Source organism: Eubalaena glacialis, chromosome 18, assembly GCF_028564815.1.
Source record: "Eubalaena glacialis isolate mEubGla1 chromosome 18, mEubGla1.1.hap2.+ XY, whole genome shotgun sequence".
NCBI lineage: Eukaryota > Metazoa > Chordata > Mammalia > Artiodactyla > Balaenidae > Eubalaena > Eubalaena glacialis.
Genome location: NC_083733.1, coordinates 64,376,035 through 64,387,782, shown reverse-complemented (window position 1 = coordinate 64,387,782; position 11,748 = coordinate 64,376,035).

Here is an 11,748-nt window from a genome sequence, read left to right as displayed (position 1 = left end):
GCCTCAAAAACAGTACACTGAGTGAAAGAAGCCAGACACAAGAGATCACATATTGTATTTCTGTTTATATGAAATGTGAAGAATAGGTAAATCTATAGAGACATAAAGCAAATTGGTGGTTACCAGGACCTGGGGGGAAGGGGAAATTGAGACTGAATGATTAATGGATATGTAGTTTTCTTTTAGAATGATGAAAATGTTTTGGAACTAGGTAGAGGTGGTGGTTGCATAACATTGTCAATGGAGTAAGTGGTCACTGAATTGTATACTTTGAAATGGTTAATTTTATATTTTGTGAATTTTTACATCAATAAAAGTATATTTGAAAAGAATAACATTGCAAGAACCTTGGCACTCAAAATGCAGATTAAAATCAAGTTGCTTACAGAAAAAAAACCTGCTCAGCAAAACCGGTGTAAATATATCTTCTTTAACTTAATAGATATTAGCTACCAGAACTTTATACCTATCATCATATTTAATGATGAAACTTTGAAGATGTTCCTTAGTTGCTCACCATTGAGATACACAAGCCTTCTGCCTCTATTCCTGCTTAACACTCTGCTGGAGGTCTTAACCAGCACAGCACGACAGTAATAACAACTAAAGGGTTTAAAAATTGGAAACAAAAAAAATTGTCATTATTTGCGGATGATGTGATTGCCTATGTGGAAAGAGGAGAACCCACAGACAACCATGTAAAATAATGAGAGTCCATCGTATAGCACAGGGAACTAACTATATTCAATATCCTGTGATAAACCATAATGGAAAAGAACATAAAAAAAGAATGTGTGTGTGTGTGTATATATATATATATGTGTATATATATATATATATATATGTGTATATATATATATATATATGTGTATATATATATATATATATATATATAACTGAATCACTTTGCTGTACAGCAGAAATTAACTCAACATTGTAAATCAACTATACTTCAAGAAAAAAAAAAAGAATCTAGTAGAATTCTCTAGATACTTGGTCAATATGCAACTTCAGTGGAGTGCTAGGCACCAGCGATAATCAGAACACTTTTGAAAAGTTCTCTATTCACAATAAAAATTACGAGAGAATTTGAAAGATTTATATCACTTTATTGAAAGATCTTTAAGATGACCAAAATAAAGGAAGTAGATTGTCTATTAAATGAGAAGGCTCAGTATAACAAAGATAATGGTTCGCCTCCAATAAATAAGTCTTTTAAGTACCGAGATGCAAATAAACATTGTTGAACATCCAAGAACATGCATGAACTTCTTGAAGAAATTACTAAAACATGAATTGTATCTGTAAGAGACAAACATAAGCGATGGCAAAAGAACTGAGAGTAAGCAACAAATCCGTTTAACCATAGATATAAGCCTTCAGTAGATTGTGGGAATTTATTTACAGAGCCTAATGTAAGTGTTAAAAACAATGACTATAGAAAATATAAAACTGAATACTACTCAGCCATTTAAAAAAAAGAAATAATGCCATTTGCAGCAACATGGATGGACCTAGAGATTATCATACTAAGTGAAGTAAGTCAGAAAGACAAATACCATACGATATCACTTATATGTGGAATCTAAAATATGACACAAATGAACCTACCTACGAAACAGGAACAGACTCACAGAGAACAGACTTGTGGTTGCCAAGGGGGAGGGGAGAGATGGAGTGGGAGGTTGGGGTTAGCAGATGCAAACTATTATATATAGGATGGATAAACTATAAGGTCCTACTGTATAACTCAGGGAAATATATTCAATATCCTGTGATAAACCCTAATGGAAAAGAATATAAAAAATAATGTATATGTATAACTGAATCACTTTGCCGTACAGCAGAAATTAACACAACATTGTAAATCAACTATACTTCAATTTAAAAAAAAATTATAAAAGTAAAAAAATTGGGAGAGAAATGGGAAAAGAAGGTAAAAGGTAATATAAGAACATTGATCTTATCATTTTAGTCTAGGGAGGGAGGTAGATATAATCTAAACTGACTTACAAAAAAATAGAAGACTAAGTACATGTCAACGAAAAATTAGTTGATCTAAGAAAGAAATGGAAGATCTAGGAGTTGTCTTTTTGATGCTCGGAGAATGTTGCTGTTTATGGTTGAGCAGGTATTTCTGCTGATGGGGCAGGTTTGGTCAATGCCTAATGCAGATACACAATGCACGGTGCGGGGAGAGGGGAGGCCACAGGGCAGAGAACATTTTTTTGTGTTTAAATTTTCCTGGGAATTCCCTGGCAGTCCTGTGGTTAGGACTCCACGCTCTCACTGCCGAGGGCCCAGATTTGATCCCTGGCTGGGGAACTAAAGTCCCATAGGCCGTGCGGCATGGCCAAAAAATAAAAATATAAATAAATAAATTGTTCTTGTCATGCCATAAAGTGTGAATTTTATTTCACATACACATAAAGTATAAAAAGAAACATCAAGTCTGTGGTTAACTCTGGGCAGTGGAAGGAAAAAAAGAGGAGGTGGAACTCTGTGAACTGTATCATTACTCATAGTAGGGACTCAAGAATTAGGGTAGAAGCACCTTCAGAAATGGCAAATGGAGTCGCTTTTGTTGACTATGCTGCCTTGGCCCCAAGACGGTTCAAGAAGACAAATTTGGGAATGAGAGGTGGGTGGAACTGGGAGGAATGCCCAGGGCTCCTGCAAGCATGTGAGAATAGGATTGAATGAGAGCTTTCCCAATACCTAGATGACCCAGCGCCCCAGGTACAGGTCGTGTCCTTAACAATGACACACTGTTACCTAATGCAAGTTCGTGTGCCCGACACACAGTGAGGCCAAACAAACCGAGATGTCGGCGTTTGGAGCAGAGAAGGTTATATCGCAGGGCCATGCAAAGAGACAGGTGCCGCATGCTCAAGAAACCCAAACTCCTCAAAGCGTTTCAGCAAATCCCTTTTTTTTTTTTTTTTTTTTCCCCCAGCAAATCCCTTTTAAAGGCAAGGCGAGGGAGGGTCGTGGTTAGTTGTTGCACACTTCTTGGTGTAGGAATCCTTTGTTCTTGCAGCTGTCCACATAGGTCAGGTCACATAATTCCTGTAAACCTCCAACAAGACAAATGTTATTCTCTCTTTGGCAACTTTTTATCTCTATATGAATGGACTCTTAAAGGTCAGAGTCTTGAGAATAGGCTATCCTGTATATTTCAGGCTATAGGCAACTTTTTTTTTTTTTTAAACAAAAGATGCAGAGCCAGCAGGACTAAGCACAGGCAACAGAGCACAAAAGTTAAAGTAAAAAACAGATCTAATATGGAGTCAGAGTTATTCTTCCCTGTTATAACACTGAAGCACAGAGTCCAGTATGAACATGACAGATCTCATCCCCATGACCCTGGGGGTGGGTTTGGGGCAGGACTTGGAGATGAGGATCCACTTGGCCGTCTCAGCACAGCGCTGAGTGCCCTGTCTATCCCACGCTGCCTTACACACGCACAGTTCACAGCAGTGGACTCAGGAAAGTCTCCCCCTCAGCTGCACCCGCCCTTAATTAATTCTGTCTTAATCCCCAGGAACCGCGGATGCTGGCTTGGGACTGACGTTTACCGCTTCTTTGCAGATACACCGCAGTCCCTTTGCAGACAGTGTCAGTGCCTCACAGGTGACAGGGTAGTTGCAGCGCTTTGGGGGGAGGTGAACTCAGGGGATCTCAAGACACATAACCGCTTTGGCTTACATGGCACGTATTTACTGACGGCCACAGTCCTGCTGCCCGTTTCCAAAGCAGAGATAAACCCTGGTGAGTGCTTCCTTGTGGCTCGGACTTGAGCAAGGTTTGGGAGACAGTGCCTAAGAGGAGAGAGCAGCTGAGGAACTGGACAGGACAGAGGTTTCCCCTTGGGTCTCAGGACGGTTCTGTCTCAGCTGGACTCTTTCCTGGACCGAGAGAGGGATGGGGAAGGTGTAACAGCGGAGACCCCACAGCAGCAGTAGATGGTCGTGGGCACTCGGCTGGAAGGGGAATGGACATTGCCAAGGCTGAGGCCAGCCTGAGGGTAAGGGTTGCTTTTCTTCCTCCTGCTCTTTCCCTTTAAGATTGGAGACTAGGTTCTCCATCAACTCAAACCACTGAAAACTAGACTCAGAGTTGAGAAATTTTGATGTCTAGCGTTCAGGGTTAATGTTCAGACTCTTCAGCTGTGGTCCCTGTTCTCTGCACACACATTTGCACTCAGACTCACACTGCTCCACTACTGCCCTCACAGACAGATTCCAGAATCTGGATGGACCTGGAGAAACGCACGGGCGTGGGACCTAGAGGGGTTATAATATTGTATGCTTTTCTTTGCCACTGAAAGGCACTGTCTAAAAGCAATCCTGAGTAAGAGTCCAGCCTCTGGAGGCGAGAGCGGCTTATCTTCAATTCCTGGCTCTGCCTCCTACAGTCTGGGAGATTGGGAGCTCCTGAGAATGAATCTCAGCTTCCCAACCTGTGAGCCAGGAATAGGAACAGTGTCACTCTGAATACTGAATAGAGTGAATGAACATTAAAGAGGGTGATATGCTGGGCCACAGCAAGTCTCTAGCAAATGGTAGTCATGACGGTCTCTCCTGCATGATTCTAGAGCCAGTATTTTGCAGCCAGACAGACACACAGCTGACCACACTGTCATCAAACTTCACCCTATCTCTCTGTAATTCTATATTGATTTCCCAATTCCATCTTGTGTTGTTTTGGAGGTTTTGTGGGATGAATCTGAATGACTCTTCTCTCTGTGTGTTTGTGTGTGTGTGTGAGAGAGAGACAGACAGACAGACTATACCTAGACCACACCCACATTTACCAGTATACCAGTGAATTAATCCCAAGAAAACTTATGAATAATGAGACAGTACATCCAAACGTTATCTCTTATTCAGCAAAGAAGGCTATCGAAGATGTACTTAGGAATTTCTTCTCAGCAAAGATTTCCATAGCAGAAAAGGATAACCCCTTTAAACAGATCCGTGTTTTTCTTTTTTTTGCTTTGGCTTTGTGATGCAGTGCCCCTTAGACCTTAAAAGGGGAAAAAAATCTGCTTTCTCTTTTTTTTAAAATTTATTTTATTGTAGTTGATTTACAATGTTGTGTTAATTTCTGCTGTACAGCAAAGTTATTCAGTTATACATATACATATATATACACATATATGTGTGTGTGTGTATATATATACATATATATATACATTCTTTTTCATATTCTTTTCCATTATGGTTTATCACAGGATATTGAATATAGTTCCCTGCACTATACAGTAGGACTTTGTTGTTTATCAAAAATCTGCTTTCTTAAAATTGGCTAGTAGGATTTGAATTATCCACTGACTGACTTTGAATTAGAAACTTCCATCCTGAGTCACCTTTAATCTAGTAACAAAAGAGAAACCAGTCTGATTTAAATTTATTTTAAAAACTAATAATCAGACAGTATTTACATACCTTGGGTCAAATCAGACCTAGCCTGCCATTTACTGGAATTGAGTGACCTTGAGAAAGTTTAAAAAAAATCTCTCTGCCTCATTTTCCATCCATGTAAAATAGGATAAGAATATTCTTTTACACTGAGCATTCAGTATTAACTTATATGAAGGGCCTGTTCGTAGCCCTACATGCGAAAGCTCATCAATAAATTGTATCTCCTGGTATTTTCTCTGAACAGACTGTGAGCCACTTACTGGAAAATGGATTCGAAATACAGAAATTGGTCGCTCTGTTCTAATTTCACCCCTTCTTTATCTGTGTTTCTATCTTCCTAATCACTTCCACTTGTCATATCTCTCTTTATACTTCCCCCTTATGTGAATAAGTCTCTTCCAAATCCATCCTGCCTTTTCTTTTATTGTCTTCAAGTCAGTCTCCTTGAAGATACAGGGTTTATTTCCAGCACTCTGGCAGCCGGGAACTCTCTCAAACATCACTGCCCCCGGCTCCAAGGAGCAAGTCTGACTGTGCCTGACTCACCAGTTCTTGACCTGTTCTTCACAATTCCATTTTCATTTTCATATTTATTTCTGCCTGATGCTTGCCTCTATGGCACTTGCAGTACTCAAGGTTTTTCCCCTTGTCCCTGCTGCCAGTTTTCTTTTTTTTTTTCCATAAAGAGAAACCCATGAAGCACCAAGCACCAGGTGGAAAAAGCAAACTCAGCAGACATCTTGAGTCCTATTGCAGAAACTTTTCATCTATAGCAAAACAAAGTGGATAAAGACAGGGTCCCTAGAACCTGATGTTGGGTTGAACTCCCACATCTGCCACTAACTAATTGTGTAACTTTGGGCAGGACACTTCACTCTCTGGGTTTCATTGTTATCACCTGCCAAGTGAGAATAATAATTACTGGATTTAGTTCCCTAGGTTATCTGGGGATTAAATGAACTATTATATTTAAAACTGTGTGGGACTTCCCTGGTGGCGCAGTGGTTAAGAATCCACCTGCCAATGCAGGGGACACGGGTTCGAGCCCTGGTCCAAGAAGATCCCACATGCCCCGGAGCAACTAAGCCCATGCGCCACAACTACTGAGCCTGCACTCTAGAGCCCAGGAGCCACAACTACTGAGCCCGTGTGCCACAACTACTGAAGCCCGCACGCCTAGAGCAACAAGAGAAGCCACCGCAATGAGAAGCCCACACACCACAACGAAGAGTAGCTCCAGCCAGCCACAACTAAAGAAAGCCCGTGCACAGCAACGAAGACCCAATGCAGCCTAAATAAATAAATAAATAAATAAAATAAAAAATAAAACTGTGAGAGCAGTGCCTGGCGCAGGGTCAATACTCAGTACATTGTCACTCTTTGTATCCTTATTTTTCTGGTCTCACAAAACATGGATTACAGTGCACGTTTCATTGTGAGCCTAGAGCAGGGCTGGGATATGGTGGGATTTGATGTATCAGGCCCACGTGTCATTCTAAGAGTTAACTTGGAAGGAAACACTAATTCACCCAGGCCTGATTTGATCTATAACCCGGCTGTCATTCTCTCTCATGTTTTAGAGTCTTTGACCCTGGCAGGACCCCTCATTACTGGAGTAAACGAGGGTGGTCATGTTGACTAAGGTCAGTGGGAGAGGGAATTGTGGAGGAGCTCAGCAGTGCTGTCTTTAGGTCTCTTTTGGAGCCAACATTGTTACTTTATTTTTTTTAAAAAAATTTATTTATTTTTATATTTTTATTTTTGGCTGTGTTGGGTCTTTGTTTCTGTGTGAGGGCTTTCTCTAGTTGTGGCAAGCGGGGGCCGCTCTTCATCGCGGTGCGCGGGCCTCTCACTATCGCGGCCTCTCGTTGCGGAGCACAGGCTCCAGAGGCGCAGGCTCAGTAGTTGTGGCTCACGGGCCTAGTTGCTCCGCGGCATGTGGGATCTTCCCAGACCAGGGCTCGAACCCGTGTCCCCTGCATTGGCAGGCAGATTCTCAACCACTGCGCCACCAGGGAAGCCCAACATTGTTACTTTATATGTAGAAACGTCTCCTCAGGACAGACATGCAAGTGGGTCCTGTTACAATTTGTGCTGAAGGAGAAACATTAGAAAAAAGACATAAATAGATCACAAAATGCAGAGATGTGGTGGCAATCAAACTGATCTGTAGGTAGATCTAATATAATATAGTCCCAGACTCTAACCCAGATCTTCAACCTTTATTCTTCAGGCCCAGCTGCTTTTGGGGACCCACTTTCCCCTTAGTATGTGGAGTCCCTCATGATATTCAAACAAAACTATCATTTTTTATTGTTGTAAGAGCTTATTCTTTTTTTTTTTTTTTTTAAATTTTATTTATTTATTTATTTATGGCTGTGTTGGGTCTTCGTTTCTGTGCGAGGGCTTTCTCCAGTTGTGGCAAGTGGGGGCCACTCTTCATCGCGGTGCGCGGGCCTCTCACTATCGCGGCCTCTCTTGTTGCGGAGCACAGGCTCCAGACGCGCAGGCTCAGCAATTGTGGCTCACGGGCCCAGCCGCTCCGCGGCATGTGGGATCCTCCGGGACCAGGGCTCGAACCCATGTCCCCTGCACTGGCAGGCGGACTCTCAACCACTGCGCCACCAGGGAAGCCCAGCGCTTATTCTTATATATAACTTTCTTTGTTCCCTGGTATACCGTATTGACATTAAAATGGAAAAAGCAGAATCCTGGAGAAATTTGCTGCGTATTAACTATTTTTGAAAACCATTCTTGTTTGTTGGTAAAGATGGTATTAAATTCATCTACAGGGTTATTTTAAATCCTTTGTTTGTGTTTGTGTGTGTGTGTATTTTAACTAGGAAAAAAAATGTCAAAAATTCAGTCATATACCTTGCCTCCTATGGGGCCATGAGTAACTGTGATGCCTCCAGAAATGTGATTGATGGCCACATGGGGGAGTGGTTGAGCATGGTACCGATGAAATTCAATTACCATCGTTTCACAAAAATTTGCTGACCATGTCCTGCGGGCCACGTACTCCGCTGAGTGCTGGCTGGGTAGAGATACCAGGACAAACATGCCTCCTGCTGATACTGAATTTAAGCTCAAGGGGTGAAATGCAAATTAAGTACAGAATCTTAGGTAAATAGCAGAGAGAGACCTGGATGAAAGCTAAAGAATTTTTGCTCTAAGAGAAAACAACTGGTGGTACCTAATTTAGAATGAAGGATTAGAAGTGGCCTCTCAGATAGAGTGATGTTCGCTGAGACCAAAATAATGACTATGCCGATATATACAGTAGATTGTGGGAAACGCTGCAGGCAGAAAGAAGAGAATGTCAGATGTCCCTGATGTAGGAATGAGCCTGAAAACTCAAGTCATCAAAAAGACACCTGTGTAACTGAATTGTCCTGGGTGAGGAGAGAGACAGTGGAAGATAAAGCTGGGACAGGATGAAAGATTTTGTCTTTTATCCTAAATAGTCTGGGAAGTCTGTCAAAGCTTATCTAGGGGAGTGATGTGATACAAACCAGGTTTGAAGTGTACCAGTCTGCCTGCTTTGGAGAATGCATGGGAGGGAAGCAAGGGTGCAGTCAGGTTTACATGGGAGAAAAGATTCAACATCGTCACTGTTTGCTGATAACAGCCTTGCCGGACAGTCCAAGAGAATCAGTGGAAAGAATATGAATAGCAATGGGATTGTTCTGTTAGAGGGATAAGAGATGATAATCAATAGCTTTCTTGTACACAAGCAAGAAAAATTAGAAAATAAGCAAATCAATATGCAGCCTCCCCCCCCCAAAAAAACACATTAAGAAGAAATGTGCAAGCTGAAAATAAGTAAAAATCATTTCCTTAAAATCAGTAAAGAAGGGGAAATAATTAAGAAATATCTCACAATATTATATGGATGTTAGTTGCTCTGTTTTTATCTGTGAATTTAGAGAAATTTCAACCAAAACTTAAACTGGTCCTATAATTCATTTAGAGGAGAAAATGACAAATAATTTGAAAAGAAAACAATACTTAAAAGAGACCTGCCAGGTATGCCTATCCTACGTCAGTTATGGTAGTAATTAAAAGTGCCATTTTAAGTTCTTTCTTTCTGCTTTTTTTTTTTTTTTTTTTGAGGGGAATATTTGCTTTATTAACTAAATGTTTGGTATTTTCTGTTCAGGTTTGTTTTGTTTTGTTTTTAATTTTATTTATTTATTTTTGGCTGTGTTGGGTCTTTGTTGCTGCGCGTGGGCTTTCTGTAGTTGCAGCAAGCGGGGTCTACTCTTAGTTGCAGTGCGTGGGCTTCTCATTGTGGTGGCTTCTCTTATTGCAGAGCACAGGCTCTAGGCACGTGGGCTTCAGTAGTTGTGGCACGCAGGCTTAGTTGCTCCACAGCATGTGGGATCTTCCCGGACCAGGGCTCGAACCCATGTCTCCTGCATTGGCAGGTGGATTCTTAACCACTGAGACACCAGAGAAGTCCCCCTGTTCAGTTTTAATTTTCTTCTTATATCAACATTTAAGATATAAATTTACCTCTAAGAGTAGCTCTAATAGAAACTCTAAGGCTTAGAGTATTTTCTGTATCATTTAACTTTAAGCACTTTTTAAAATCCTTTTTATTTGGAAATAATTTAGAAGTTGCAGAGAAGTTCCCCAGGCCCTCTGGGATCGCCCCCACCTCTGTGCAGTTTTGGTGTCAGGGGTTTGGGAAGAATTTATATTTAGATTTGAGTGTTTATTCCTTCTTCAATTCTCCCACTTCCAGGATTTCCCTTATAAATTTCCAGCTTTTTAAAAAAATCCCTGGGAATTCCCTGGTAGTCCAGTGGTTAGGACTCTGCACTTTCACTGCTGAGGGTGAGAGTTCAATCCCTGGTGGATAAACTAAGATCCTCAAGCTGCAGGGCGCGGCCAAAAAAAAAAAGAAAGAAGAAAAAAAAATCCCTAAGTTCTGTTCTGTGGCACTTTGAGATGCTGTTTTCCGTTGCCATTGACATAGGTTCCACTGCCATCAATATAGATTCTGCTACCCTAGCTTCAGACCATAAATCCTTGTGGTTGCACTTTATCAAGTACGTGTAAACTGTCCTTCAATTTCTGTATGTTTGGGGATGCTTTCTGGTTCCTCTAAATAGTCGTTTTTGAATATTTTATCCGGTTTTTATAATTCTTTATCTGTGGGAAAATCCATTTATTTGTTTTATACTTAAAAAATATTTTCTCACAGGTACTTTCCACTCTATTTTCCTCCGCATCTTTCTTCTCTCTTTCAAGTGGTTAATTTCTATTGATCTCTTTCCAAGTCCAGTGACTCTTCTGTCATATTCAGTGATTTTTAAATTTTGGATGTTTGGAATTTTCATTTGGTTCCTTATATAGTTACTATTTTTCTTTATTCCCTTGGTCATAGTTATAAAATCTGCTTTAAAATCATTGTTTGCCAATTCCAACATCTGAGTTATCTTGGGTTTAGTCTCCATTGATTATTTTTTATCTTGAGTTTGGGTTACATTTTCTTGTTTCTTTGTATGTTTAGTAATTTTGGATTGTATACTGATACATTGTAGAGGTTGAATTTTTGTTGTGTTTCCCCAAAGAGTATAGGTTATTTTTTCTTCAACAGATAATTTGCCTAAACTTAAACTACATATTCTGAAATCTCAGTTATTTTAGGCTATGGGGGACTGCTTGGTATCTACCCCATGCATGCACATTCAGGGGTCAGCCAGAGTCTTAAGATAGACGTTGTATCTAAAATTTGTGGTACTGCCTTTGTGGCTCTCTTTTTTTTCAGATTTCCTTTTACTTTGCAGCCTCTGTGGTTATCCTGAATTTTGTCCTTTGGTTCTTTAGACCAACAGGGCTATGGGGGATTTACTTGGGCTTTAGGCATTGTGCATGGTGCCCAACTACAGCCTGCTCTCAGGAACAGAGCCCATTTAAAAAAAATGGAAAACCCACACTTCTTCCAAGTGTCAGCCCCGCAGGATTTGCCTGCTGTTGTTCACTCTTTAATGAACTAACTCTGTAGGTGGTCATTAAAAGAAATGGCCACTGGACTTCCCTGGTGGCGCAGTAGTTAAGAATCCGCCTGTCAGTGCAGGGGACACAGGTTCAATCCCTGGTCCGGGAAGATCCCACATGCTACGGAGCAACTAAGCCCGTGCGCCACAACTACTGAGCCTGCGCTCTAGAGCCCGCGAGCCAAAAATACTGAAGCCCGCTCACTCTAGGGCCTGCATGCCGCAACTGCTGAGCCTGCGTGCTGCAACTACTGAAGCCCACGTGCCCAGAGCCCGTGCTCTGCAACAAGAGAAGCCACCGCAATGAGAAGCCC